This window comes from Podarcis bocagei (assembly GCF_964188305.1).
Source record: "Podarcis bocagei genome assembly, chromosome: 4".
NCBI classification, from domain to species: Eukaryota; Metazoa; Chordata; class Lepidosauria; order Squamata; family Lacertidae; genus Podarcis; species Podarcis bocagei.
The window spans coordinates 9,164,428-9,176,272 of NC_138128.1; positions in this window are offsets into that span (position 1 = coordinate 9,164,428).

An 11,845-nucleotide genomic window follows, 5' to 3' on the forward strand; every position below is an offset into this window, starting at 1 on the left:
CTGCATTGATTTTTAATTGTTACATAAGCTGCCTTGGACATCAGCCCGATGGAAACATGGGATACGAATAATTGAAATCGTTTATTTGGTTACTCATTTGCTTGCTCCCCCTATCCAACTCTATTCAGTCATCTAGAAATGTAGTGATCAAAGCAGTAAATATATCAGCAGTCTTAAAGACGGTAAATGGAAACGGCACACTCCAGCAGCCCCCAAGGAGAGGAAAAACTAACTCTGAGGAACTTCTGAGTGATGGCCTTTGCCTATCGTAAGCGAAGGCTTTTCAAAAGTAAAAATGTCTTTACCTGACAGTGGCAATGCACAGAGGAGGAAGGAACACAGCAGATGTCAAAAGCACTGCACTGTCAGGGCACGGCTGAGGGACAAGGGTGTCCATTCTGTAAAAATAAAGGGGGATGGGAAAGGACAAAGAGCATTTATGAGATCTCAGGGAGAGGTAAGGAAAGGGGAAAGGGGCTTCCTGAGACCCACAAGATCCAGATCATTTAGCCCATCAAAGGTCCAGAATGTGGCTGCCAGACTGGCCAGTGGGAGCAGCCTCTGGGACACGGATGAAGTCAGGGAGGAGGCAGCTGCCCCTCCTGAATCAAGTAAATAAAGAAAAATACTTAACTAAAAGTAGAAATTGTAGTAAGATTTTGACAGGTTTTTCTGAGCACTTGGGGTCAAAAGAAAGTAATTTAAAACAACTGTCGTAGAGACTTTTCATTCCAAATCTGCTAGACAGAGGATGTTGACAGGTGGCTTTCCTGCACCCCCCCACCCCCTGGTAATATAAATACTGGCTATGCCCATGGGGCGAAGTCAAACCGTTGGAAGGTTACAGCGCTTGCTGTGGCGGGAATGATCAATATGGGAGAGACATGTTTTGTTGCAGCTGAGGTTGGATTCTGCACAGTGAGGCAGCTGATTGGGAGGAGAGGGGCGAGAAGAGGCAGGGATGCCTCGCCTTTCACTACACTGAGTAATTTAAAGGAATGAGCAGATTCTTCCCATTTCATTGTGTTATAGGTGCGAAACTAGGCTTTACAGTCATACCTCAAGTTGAATGTGCTTCATGTTGAGCGCTTTCGGGTTGCGCTCTGTGGCAACCTGGAAGTAATGGAGTGCATTACTTCTGGGTTTCACCACTCGTGCATGCGCAGACGCTCAAAATGACGTCGTGCGCATGCGTGGAAGCGGCAAAACGCGACCTGCGCATGCGCAAATGCACCGTTGCGTCTTACGTTCCACTCAGGATGCGAACGGGGCTCCGGAACGGATCCCGTTCGCATCCCGAGGTACCACTGTATTTCACCCGAGTCAAAGACCCAGTTTGGCACCTCCCCATGTGTATTTGCGTACACACACACACACACACAGGCTGGGAGCCTCAATGGTGCCCCTCTGTGGTCTTCATCCAGGGCAGAAACCCTAGCCAGTCCTGTCCCTCCCAGTTATGGCTTTGTGTATTATGTTATGGATTTCTTTCCATGCCACCTTTCAGGCCCCCAGGCCCCCATGTTAACATACCATGACGGCAGTGTATACGCATATTGATTAATGCCGTGCCAAAAAGAGAGAGAAAAGTAATCTTGATGCTCTTTCGTGATTGCATCATGATTCCTTTTTGTGCTGCGATTTAATCAATGCACATATGCACTGGTGCACATCAGTAATGTGTAAGTGAAAACAAAACAAAAGGAAGACATGAATCGCAGCAGCCTGAGCAAAATTCAGAAATTAAAAAGAAGAAAAGAATGCCGGGTTGCTGATATATTAGTGCTGCTCTGCTTGCAAGAATGAGTAATTGGGATCAACAAAATCTAGAAAGAAATTCAGATGCAGAGAATTTTGCAGACGTCACCCGTGATTTAAAGGTGCAGGGCAGGTCTCCAGGTCGCCCCTTGGAAACCTGTCATGCAGGGGTGGGAAAAGGAGTTATGGTTTGCATTACTTTGTGGCCTATTGTGTATTGCCTTGAATATACTATGGTGAATATTGCATCAGGAGACATTTCCTCTCCTACACAACAATTGAAAGGTGCTGTAAGAACCCCGTCCTTCTCTGCATCTGGTCACCGTAACACCCAAAATCCAAGCCTGACATAAGTAGAGGAAAGCGAAAGATCACCCAGACAGATGCACCCATCAGATATTTTGCAAGGCTCAGGAGTATCTGTGTCAACCACATATCCTGGTGGTACAGGGGGAGGAGTTCGAGAAATCCCATCTTCAGAAATTCCAACATGAGCTGTCTTGATCTGCACCTTCCATAATTAATGTGTGGATTGGAAGGCAGCTTTCAATCAGATTTTGCATTTCTCCAAATGTTGTCACGCAGCTCTCAACTAAAAACAAACAAAAATGAATTTCGAAAAGTGAATTTTTGGAGAAAAGCGACTTATTTTATAAATGCAAATTAATGTGGAAACTGGACAGTGGGGACTTATGGATGGACACACATTGGAAGTGGCAAGGACTGGAGTCATCTCTCCATCCCCTTGGCACAGCTTGCACCAACCTGGTGCCCCCCAGATGTTTTAGAAGACAACTCCCATAATGGGCATCAGGTTGGCCAAGGTTGCTCTGGCACATCTGCTGGGGGGAAAATAAACTAGGTTCAAATTGGGACATCCCTGATAAACAAGGATAAACTTGGGAGGTATGACTCTAGCCATTGTCCATTGCAGCTGTTCACACCCTCTCTAACATCCTTCAGCAAGTGGCCTGTTCCTTTAAGGGGGCTCAGATGTGACCTGGGGTGGCAGGGGGTGGAGAGGGGTAGTCCAAGGGGGAGGGTGATCTTCATGCTCATCAAAATGTTCTATGTGGAAGCACAGGGTTTTCATTTCCCCTTGTTCCCCCACCCTTTGTTTTATCTCAAAGGCTCAGTTTATGTGGGACTCTCACCCCAAGGGAAATGTTCCCAGTGTGAGGCTGCAAAGGAGGAGGACTGCAAAGAACATTTGATGGCTTCTGCTAATGGAACAGAAGAGAGCAAGTTCTGGGTTTCAGGCCATGAAGGCCAGACGGTTGGGGAGCCCGTTGCCACTCTCCCTTTTGAAATGACGAGGAAGGGGCGCCACATCCACACGTTCAAAGAGCTCATGTGCCACTTGAACAGTCATGGCTTCCGCTGCAAAGAATCCTTGGATTTGTGGTCAGATAAGTGTCTCCTAACAAGCCGTGGCCCCTTTTGCAAGCTACAATCCCCAGGACTCTTTTGGGGGAAGCCGTGACTCTTAAAGTGGAGCATGAGTACTTTCAACATGCGGTGTGGATGTGGCTAGAGTTTCACGATGCTCTGCTTCTGCAAAATTGGTTTTCTTTGGGGGCAGAGTTGCACATTGCAAAGCAGACGCTGGGATGGTTCTGAGAAGAGTGAAGAGGGAAAGGACGGGTATTTAGCCCCTTCCACACTAGGTGGTTCTCCTCTACAGATGCACTGCTGATCAATTCTCTTTCTTTACAGATATTCCACCAGTCAAGCTGGAATAATCCTGGCTAGAGGAAGGAATACAGTGGTACCTCAGGTTAAGTACTTAATTCGTTCCGGAGGTCCGTTCTTAACCTGAAACTGTTCTTAACCTGAAGCACCACATTAGCTAATGGGGCCTCCTGCTGCTGCTGCCGTGCCGCCGGAGCCCGATTTCTTTTCTTATCCTGAAGCAAAGTTCTTAACCTGAAACACTATTTCTGGGATAGTGGAGTTTGTAACCTGAAGCGTATGTAAGCTGAAGCGTATGTAACCCGAGGTACCACTGTATATGGGAGGTGGAATTTGCAGGGAGGAATTGATAGGCATAGGAAGGGCTAAGCACCCTCCTCCTGCCTGCATATTTTCCTCTGAAAATGACCCCCTTCCCTGTTCCACCATCCACAAAACCATGTGACGTGTCAGTTACAGTTTCTTTGGTGGTGTAACATGTAGTTCTGCCTTTAGACCAGTGGGTGTTGAGGTGGCTGCGTTGGAGGGGCTGTCGTCATGCATAAGCAAACCTCTTGAAAATTGGTGAGATGCCACAGATTGAATTCAACACTTGGGTAAAGTAGTCTCCTAGTGATGACCTCATCCTGCTCATTACATGATCCCCGATTGGCTCAGTTCACCCATGTGACTCATCCAAGAAGCATTGCCTTCGTTCTCATTGGCTTTGTCTGCATATTGCTACATTACATAGCCAAATTCAATCAGTAATGTGGCCAAGTGTCACAATCCAGACACTGTGTGATCCCTGATTGGTTGGGATTGCTCGTGTGACTAAACCAAGCAGGGGAAGAAGAAATAAGAGGGGGGAAGTGTCACTGAAACAATGGTTTTTCTAGCACAAATAAGGACTTTTCCCAGGTCTGCCCCCCTTTCTATCTACTCTGGAAGAACTATTTTCTGTGTTAAAATGAAAGAAAAAGGAAAATATTCTGCAAAGCACCACCATAGAGAACTAAGCTCTTGGAAAAAGTCAGGGCAAATTTAGGAGGGGAAATGTAGACCACCCTTTCTGTGAGCTCTTTGCAGAGTGGTGGTTGTGGGGAGTTTCTGGACTTTATTGGCCAGCTGGGGTGACCTACATGAAGCAGAAAATAAATGTCAGACAGCTGCAAGGAGCCGCGGATGCTGCTTCCCTACAAGCGCCAGCTAGGGGCTGAGTTATCAAAGGCGGATCTTGACAGAAGTAGCTTGACAGGAGATGTCACTCTGGTGCAGACAGATTTGCTGTGAAGTTTGCTTCTTGCTTCTCTCTCAGAACCCTGCAAATGAAGGCAGGGGAAGAAGCGGGGGGGGGGGGAGAGAGAGAGAAGAGAAACATTAGTTGGAGATTATACACACTGACAAGTAGGTAGAAAATTGGCTTAAAGACCTGGAATCAAAGAGGGTAATGGAGAACGGCGTTTTGCTGAGCCAGGAGGAGAAGGAACAGTGGCGGAGGGGGCTGGGAGCACCAGGGGCCTCGTGTTAGTGTGTGTTTCTATTTAACGTCTTCATTATGGATCACGGGGAGGGGGAAGCAGAGAGAGAGAGAGAGAGAGAGAGTCTCTGTTGCAAGATAATAAATGGAGAGGAACCAGCAACTTCTGGAGAGAACAAAGGGATGCAACAGAGGGAGGGACCCACACAGACTGGGAAGAGGGACAGGAAAAGGAGGAATTGGAATCAGCTTCGGAAACAGGACAGCCAGTCGATGGGGAGGGACAGGAGGGGATATATATGTGCGGAGGGGAGGGTATAATTTGTTGGGAGAACAACAAAGGGGAGTTGTGCTTCAGGCCACAAGGCAACTTGAGGGGCAGCACTAGCAAGGTACGTTTGTTTTAATGGGATGAGGGGAGGGGAGTCTGCAAGATGGAACTCACCGCCGCAAGGAATGGCACTGAGAGTCATTCTTATGCTGAAGGTGGCCTTTGAGGTATTTGTGGTTGATAGGCCATAGAATCATAGAATTGTAGAGTTGGAAGATACCCCCAAAGGTCATCTTTTTCAGCCCCTGGCAATGCAAGAATCACAGCTAAAGGACCCCCGATAGGCGCCCATCCAAATTCTGTTTGAAAACCTCCAACCGAGGAGAGTCCGCCACTGTCCAAGGAAGTCTGTTTCACAGTCAAACAGCTTTCCCCCTCAGAAAGTTCTTCCTGATGTTGAGTCAGAATCTCCTTTCTTGCAGTTTGAATCCATCGATTCAGGTCCTAGCGTCTGGAGCAGCAGAAAACAAGCCTGTTCCATCTTCTACCCCAGCGGTTCTCAACCTGTGGGGCCCCAGATGTTGTTGGACTACAACTCCCATCATCCCTGAGCTCTGGCCTTGCTAGCTAGGGGTGATGGGAGTTGTAGTCCAACAACATCTGGGGACCCACAGGTTGAGAAAGGCTGTTCAGATCTTTGAAGATGGCTATCATGTCAGCATGTCAATCAGCAGCTGTTTGTAAGTCTGCAAATAGACCAGGAAAAATAGGCTTTGTTTTAGGATGTCTGTGAGAGACTCATCATGTATTAAAAGCATATCCAGTTGACATTATAACACTTATCTTTCCCCAAAGAGTCCCGTAGTTTCTCCCTCCCAGAACCACACCCCCAGCCCCCTTAACAAACTGCAGTTCCCAGAACTCTCAGTTCTTGGAAATAGGGAGAGGGTATCACAGATAGGTTTGAAATTGTGCTGGGGCAGTTAGGAAGAAGCCTGTTCCCATGTCGCCAAGGCAACTAGGTGACACTTCCTGTCTTGTTGCATTAAAACTGAGCCACAGCACAACTCAGATGGACTGGAGCATCAGCCAGCTCCCTCCTCATTCAGAGTGAAGGCAGTGCTTCCTGTTCTTGTTCATTCTGAGCGGGCTTCAGGATGTCATAACCATATGGCAGAATCTGATTGGCTTATATGGTGTCATGATGTCATCTTGCTGACTCCGCGATCCTTAATTGGCTGTATCAGATAGCCTGGCTGCATAAGTCCCTAATTGGCTATGCCACATGGTCTGTAAAAAGCAGAATGATTAAAATGCCTCTAGGACAGGCATAGGCAAACTCCGGCCCTCCAGATGTTTGGGACTACAATTCCCATCATCCCTGACCACTGGTCCTGTTAGCTAGGGATGATGGGAATTGTAGTCCCAAACATCTGGAGGGCTGGAGTTCGCCTATGCCTGCTCTAGGATGCCGCAAGGATCAGGGCCAAACAATGTGTCAGCATCAGGGGAAAGGGGTTTTAAGGAACGTTTTTTGAGATCCCGAAAGCTTCCTTTGCATCTCAAAACTGGCACAGAATTTGCAACCAGCAAGTTAAGCATTTCACTTAACTTGAGATGAGCAATTATCGGCTGCTAAGGTTTGCACATTGCACTGCTCTTAAGAACACAGTTACAGGGCCTGGTTGAAAAATGGGCAACCCTACCTGGTCAGTATCACCCAATCCCAATCTCCTAGCCCCACGGGCAGTGAGAAGGAGGTGGGATAACCAGTGGGAGTCACTGCCTGTGCTCATAGAGCTCATGTCTGCCCGCATGGAGAGCTGCTAATATGTGCAAGGAATTCAGCCTAGAACCTGAATGTCGGTACTGGCGCTCCATTTGCGAATATTTGAGCACAGAGTCTCTGAGCACGATCTGAGTGCATAAGTGTACCATTGAATAATTTTATTATTTATACTGCACCAATCTAGCTGTGTTTCCCCAGCTGCTCCTTGCTTTACAATTAAGGATCAGGGATGCATCCGTGGCAGACAGAAAGGAAAACAGCCCCGTGGCATGTGCAGAGTGACTTTTCTCTTCCCACTAAGTAATCTGAACCTGTCTGCGCACACTTAGGACTAAGGATCCTCTAGGCAAGACTTGCGCTCCAGACACTTTCTAAAAAACCGAGACCTGATCGCAGCCCCAAAGGGTTGTCAGCATAGATTTACTCTCCGAATGAACGGTAAAGGAACTCTCGGCCTCGTGTTTTAAAACAATAATGTTACTTCTGCCCTTCAGGCTTTCGAAAGGTCAAAATCTGAAGACAGGGAATCTTTCACACACGGATTCTAATGAAGGAAGGGGAAGCCTGTTCTGGCATTTCCAAGAATACATTAGAAACCGCTTAAGACACATTATACTGGTTCTTAAGAACGCTAGTCTTGATTACAGAGCAGTGTGCAGTTGCAACTCAATACTGCACACGCCATTATCCATCTTTGCCCTTATTACTACGTTCAATTAGCAGAATATTATACATGCCATGCGAGGCAAGGCATAATCTGCAATACAAAAAAATTAGCCCTGACTGAAATCAATTCAGGCAGTGGGGGAAGGGGACACACAAACACACCCCACCACCACCACATAGATTTTACCTTGAATTTGACTATCCCCAGTACTGCCATGCCTTTTATAGGGCCAAATTTAACTGTTTCCCAGCCACAATATGCAGGGATGTGAATAGATGCTAGGAGAGGATCTGCAGTGGAACCTCGGTTTTCGAGCTTCTTGGAAGCTGAACGTTTCGGAACCCGAAAACCGAAAACCCAGAAGTAATTGCTTCTGTTTTTGACTGTGCCTCAGAAGTCAAATGGCTTCCTCGGTGTGTTCAATTTTCTCAATGGAAATTGCTGATAACCCTTTGCGCCTTGGTTGTCAAACGTTTCGGAAGTCAAACTGTCTTACATTTGACAACTGAGGTTCCACTGTATTCATTAGATACTATCAGCGGGTGGCGCTGAGGATGTGGGTGGCGCTGTGGTCTAAACCACAGAGCCTAGGGCTTGCTGATCAGAAGGTCGGTGGTTCGAATCCCCGCGACGGGGTGAGCTCCCGTTGCTCGGTCCCTGCTCCTGCCAACCTAGCAGTTCGAAAGCACGTCAAAGTGCAAGTAGATAAATAGGTACCACTCTGGCGGGAAGGTAAACGGTGTTTCCGTGTGCTGCTCTGATTCACCAGAAGCGGCTTAGTCATGCTGGCCCCATGACCCGGAAGCTGTACACTGGTTCCCTTGGGCAGTAAAGCGAGATGAGCGCTGCAACCCCAGAGTTGTTTGTGACTGGACCTAATGGTCAGGGGTCCCTTTACCTTTATCCTTCCTGAGCTCAGCAGAGCGCATCCCTTTGCAGCTTAAAATGAAGCTTTGATAGGATAGTTTTAGCCTTTTAGTTTAAGTAATGCAGGATTCTTTAAGGCAGACTGGATTCTCCTGGTTTTCCTGCTCCATGGCAACTGTTCCAATAAGTCCAGAGCACTGGCAAACCAACAACAGTGGAGGGAATCCAAGGCCCAGAAAGCAATATGTTGAATGAAACCCAGCAGACTTTTACCTGCACTGCTAAATGATGTGCTAGGTCGTTTAAGTCTCAAAGCTTTATTAGCCCAATACATGTTTTCAATGCATGTTGATACAGAGAAGACAGCAGGATCAATCACACTCTGCACAGACAAAGCAGATCAAAATTTGGGAAGTGGAAGTGGGTATAATGGAGGGCTTAGATAAGGGATAGGGAACTGATGACCTTTGGGGCATATCTGGTTCACGGGGGTCTCTTTCTCTGGTCTGTGGTGTCTCCCCCACTCTTTGCCACACTCTCACTGCTACAATTAGGCTTCCAAAACACACCACCTAGAGAAGAGCTTTATTTCATGTCTGAAACAAGTACAGAGCAACCACAGGGCACGCCTGACTCCACTCAGATATTGATTTTGTTTACAAAAAGAATTATGTGTAGGGACACGGGTGGAGCTGTGGTCTAAACCACTGAGCCTCTTGGGCTCGCCAATCTGAAGGTCGGCGGTTTGAATCCCCGCGACGGGGTGAGCTCCCATTGCTCTGTCCCAGCTCCTGCCAACCTAACAGTTCAAAAACACACTAGTGCAAGTAGATAAATAGGAACTGCTGCAGCAGGAAGGTAAATGGTGTTTCCATGCATTCTGGCTTCCATCACAGTGTCCCGTTGCACCAGAAGTACGTTTCCGAGCACAATTCAAAGTGTTGGTGTTGACCTTTAAAGCCCTAAAGTGTCTCCACCTCCATCGTTCTGCCTGGACACTGAGGTCCAGCACCAAGGGCCTTCTGGTGGTTCCCTCACTGCGAGAAGCAAAGCCACAGGGAACCAGGCAGAGGGCCTTCTCGGTAGTGGTGCCCACCCTGTGGAATGCCCTCCCATCAGATGTCAAAGAGATAAACAACTACCAGTCAACTACATGACAAACAACTACATGACATTTAGAAGACATCTGAAGGCAACCCTGTTCAGGGAAGGTTTTAATGTGTGACATTTTAATGTATTTTTAATTTTTGTTGGAAGCCGCCCCGAGTGGCTGGGGATCAAATAAATTATTATTATTATTATTATTATTATTATTATTATTATTATTATTATTAGCGGTTTAGTCATGCTGGCCACACAACCCAGAAAGCTGTCTGTGGACAAACGCCAGCTCCCTCAGCTTGAAAGCGAGATGAGTGCCACAACCCCATAGTTGCCTTTGGTTTTTTTTAAAGTTTTTTTATTGATTTTCATACATTAAACCAAACAAAAAAGACATACATAACACATTCACACTAAAAAGAATACATAAAAAATTAACATAGGACAACAACAGATTAACTACATTAACTACAAAACACATAACACTAACTGACTTCCCTTCGTCTCGGTATTGGAATGTGTTATAAAGTTTTTCTATCTGCAGTTTCTTCTCCTCAGACCATTCTTTGCATCACAAGTGTTATATCACACCTACTGTAATTTTTAGATTTTTTACCTCTGTTTCCATGTATGCCCTAAATTTATTCCAATCATTATTAAACTTTGTGTCTTTTTGATTTCTTATTTTCTGTGTCATTTTTGCCAATTCTAAATAATCAAATAGTTTGGATTGCCACTCATTTATAGTTGGGATTTTTGGTGTCTTCCAATTCTGCGCTATTAGTGTTCTGGCAGCCACTGTCGCGTACTGAAAAAGTGTTTGATCTTCCTTTTTGATTTCCTCTCCAGTTATCCCCAGCAAAAAGGCTTCGGGTTTTTTTTTATAAAGGTATATTTTAAGATTTTTTTTTAGTTCATTGTAAATGGATTCCCAGAATTTCTTGATAGGTTCACACAACCACCACATATGATAAAAATCACCCTCCTTGACCTTGCACTTCCAACATGATTTATCACCATTTTTATATATTTTATCCAGTTTTACAGGCGTTACATACCACCTGTACATCATTTTATACATATTTTCCCTGAGTGTTGTGCATGCCGAAAATCTCATACCTTTATTCCATAGTGCCTGCCATTTATCAAACTCTATATTATATATACCCCATAGTTGCCTTTGAATGGACATAACTGTCCAGGGGTCCTTTACCTTTTACCGTTTTTACCTTTGTATATTATATATTTCATTTCTTAAAAAATCAAAGTTTACAACAATTGTAATACACCAAAAGCCACACACAATAATTAAAACAATTAAGTCCAGTGCCACCTGGTGACTAAAGTATATAATGGCACTATCCACTCCATGGGGAGGAAGTTCCCACGCTCTCCTTCATAAGAAATGCTGGCAAAGTGAAAGTTATGAGCTTATCATGCTGACAAAATCCCCAACCCTTCTAAGGAGGCATGGACTGCATGCAAAATTCTTCCCTGGCTGGAAGGTAAGGTGTGACACTGGGTCTTGGGGTTCCTGTCTATGTCCTATGGGACAAAATAACTACATTACTAAATGTGAGAGCAAAGTGGTGGTGGTAAGGAATCAATCTGTCCCAGAGCCCAGATAGTGATGGGACAGGTCTTGTCCTGCGACACACAGCCTCTCCACTTCCCATTCCTGGTAACGACAGACATTTTCTTGGTCTATGTGCTTGTATATATGCTCCAGGTGCTGCAAAACTACAGTTAAAAAAAGCAGAGAAGCTGGATTCAGAGATCCTAATCCAGTCTAGACTAGGCCCTAAAAAGATTGTGAGCTCGGGTGGGTGGAGGCCATAATTCCATGATTCACATTCTCCATGAACTCACTTAGGTGGTCTTAGCAAGTCACAGCCTCCCATCTCTGGTGCCAACCATCTTTAGCAGGAGATAACTAATAGTATTGACCCATGGGGCTGGCCCACCTATGAGGCAAGGTGAGGCAACTGCCTTAGGTGGCAAGAGCCACAGGGGCAGCAGATTTTTATTCCCCCCCTCCTTGTTCCTGATGTAAATCTTCACTCACTCCTTTGTCCCAGGCAGGGAGGGAGGTGCTATTTTGTAGTTTGCCTCAGGTGTGAAAATGTCTTGAGCCGTTTTGATAAATTAAAAAATAGAGTACGAGATTGGCTCCATTATTATCAAATAATGGAGGTCTATAATTTGGATAAAAAAATTGGCTTTCAGATGGAAAAATCAAAG